We start from the raw sequence: 2,449 nt of genomic DNA, 5'->3' as shown, positions 1-2,449 counted from the left end.
CCCTGTCGCAATGCACCACCCAACTGTTGTTATGATTCCTATGGTAAGGAATGTTTATGCAGAAACTGCCTTCCTCTAACAAATCTGTTATTCCACGTCCTTTTATCTGGAATGAGAGGCCTGGATCTTCTTCTGGTATGCTGCAAAGTAGACAAGCACAATTACTGACCTTTCCTTGGGGAAAGCTGCTCCTCCACCTTGCATTGCTTCGGCCTCGTCCACGTGGCCAGTGGTGTTTCCAAGGGCTGCATGGCCTGACTCCAGTTCCAAATCCTTGATAGCTGTGTTGCCTGTAAACTCAGGCACCGCAAGTTTGGTGTGGAGCTGAAGACCTATTCCCTGAATTTGGGAGAGAAACAACTTAACCTTTGCAAAGGTGGCTTTCTGGCTACCTGAAAACAAGAATCACACAGCAGTTCAGGCAAAAGCAAAGAGCGTTTATTAAGGGGGGTAAAGACCTTTTATAGGGTGCAGAAACAAATGATACACACATTCAGTACATGTGATACGTCGTAAAGCAAGTAACCAAACAATGAAAGACACTGATTACACGTGAGAATTGAACAATAGGAAACACGGATTCTAGATAACATTCCACAAGTGGCAAATTTACGAGTTACATCAGTCCCTTTCCCAGCGGGGTTTGTATCTTTTTAAACTTGCAAGTGTATTCAAGGACTTCCAGAACACGCTCCCTCTTGTTTAGCTGCTGAAAAGGCAAGTTCTCACATACCAGAAGAAACGGCCTTGGCCCAGAAGAAAAAAATGTTTTCCTAAAGTTAGAAAAGTGGCCTAGACTGCCATGTTAGAAATGCCAATATCACCTTTCCTTAACAGCTAATAATGAAGCCTAACAATTCCAGGTAACAGCCGGATTGGGGTCGATGATACCTGGACCATTTTCCACGGTTGTACCTGGAATGGGTTCCTAGACTTTAAGGCTTTAAAGGTCTTGCTTTTCCCCTGCTCACTCATCTTCTAAAACTTACGTGACCCCGGGGCCGATGACGAAAGCGGACTGAGGGCTGGAGAAGGGAGTAAAAAGGAGTACTGTCGTAGGATCTCCCTTTCCTGTTGGATCCATCTTTGGTGGCTGGGAATGGTAGCTGGGCATTCTGGCCCACTGTTCCCCCTTTTTCCTGAAAACTCCTCAAACTATGATACCCAGAACTGGACATGGTACTTGACTGCAGATTAAAATAGAACAATAACTTCCTGGGATTTAGAAATCAGTTCTACTTTGGAAATTAGATGTCATATTACCAACCCAGGAATCCCTTATGCTCTAGGTGTGCATTTGATTGTTTTTCCTCATCTGAGCTGAACTTGCAATAGCTAGAAGACACGTCCACAGAAGGGCATGCTAAAACAGTGGTCACAAGTCTCTTCCTCAACTTTCTACATTTTTTTCTAAATAGTTTCCATTGCTTTCAACGGAAAGAATTTGCAACAAGTCATCTGCTCTGCAAGAAATGCCTGTGCAAGCTAATGATGAATCCCTGTCCTTGCATGAGGTTGGGGCTGGGGTTTCTGAGAAAGGGTGCTTTTATGGGATTGCTTCCTCTTACTGCGCTAGGGGATGAAGGCTCCGTTCTGCCATTTTATTGAACGATCCTGGGGTGCAGTGGAAGGTTTTTGGAGGATTCCTTCATCAACGAAGTCATCACCCTCTTCTGGGGAATAAAGGTAGTGGACTGAGGAGCAGGGCTTAGCCACAGGCCTGCACACTGCTCACTGTGACACAAAGCATCCCACTGCCTTCCATCAGAGCTAGCCCTGCCCGCCCCACCTTTGTTCACCTTCAGCTGCATAGCCAGAGTGACTGACCGTGTGCCAAACTGGTGAGTCAGCATGAGTGGCTTTTTCTCCAGGGGCAAGGCAGGAGTCAGCACAGCTGCATTTCCTGGTTTTAATGAAGGGACCACCCTGCTGGGCATCTGGGAGCTCCACACCCTTCCCCCACCTATATTGGAGTTTGCCACTCCTGATGGGTCTGCTGCCCTTCTTTCCTTCCTTCTCTGCCTGCCTCCAAGAGTCCTTCCCTGGCCCTCCTCCATATCCCCCTTCAGAGTTGCAGATACTTTGCCCTTCTGCTGATTCACCTGCTTGGCAGGTTAGGGTTAGTGGTAGGGGACTCCAGTGGGAAATGGGAACAGTTAAAAGGTCCTGGAATAAAGCAACGGGAAAGCACTTCTGTCATGTTGCAAGGAAATGGCGTGGCTGTGGGTCAGCACCCACGGAGTTCAGCTCAAGGACACTGGCACTTTTACATTCCCCCAGGCCTTTGGTGAATCATCATCATCATCATCATCATCATCATCATCATCATCATCTGGATGATGATGATGATAATTTTCATCCAGGCTCCAACCTTCCTGTTTAGGGAAGTCAAGGTGGGGAAGGTGGTTGAGAAAGGGGCAGGGGCACAGAAGGCCCTGGAGGAAGCCGA

The sequence above is a fragment of the Candoia aspera genome, chromosome 15 (genome assembly GCF_035149785.1).
Source record: "Candoia aspera isolate rCanAsp1 chromosome 15, rCanAsp1.hap2, whole genome shotgun sequence".
NCBI lineage: Eukaryota > Metazoa > Chordata > Lepidosauria > Squamata > Boidae > Candoia > Candoia aspera.
The sequence above is the reverse complement of the archived record's forward strand: the minus strand, read 5'-3'. Positions refer to the sequence as shown.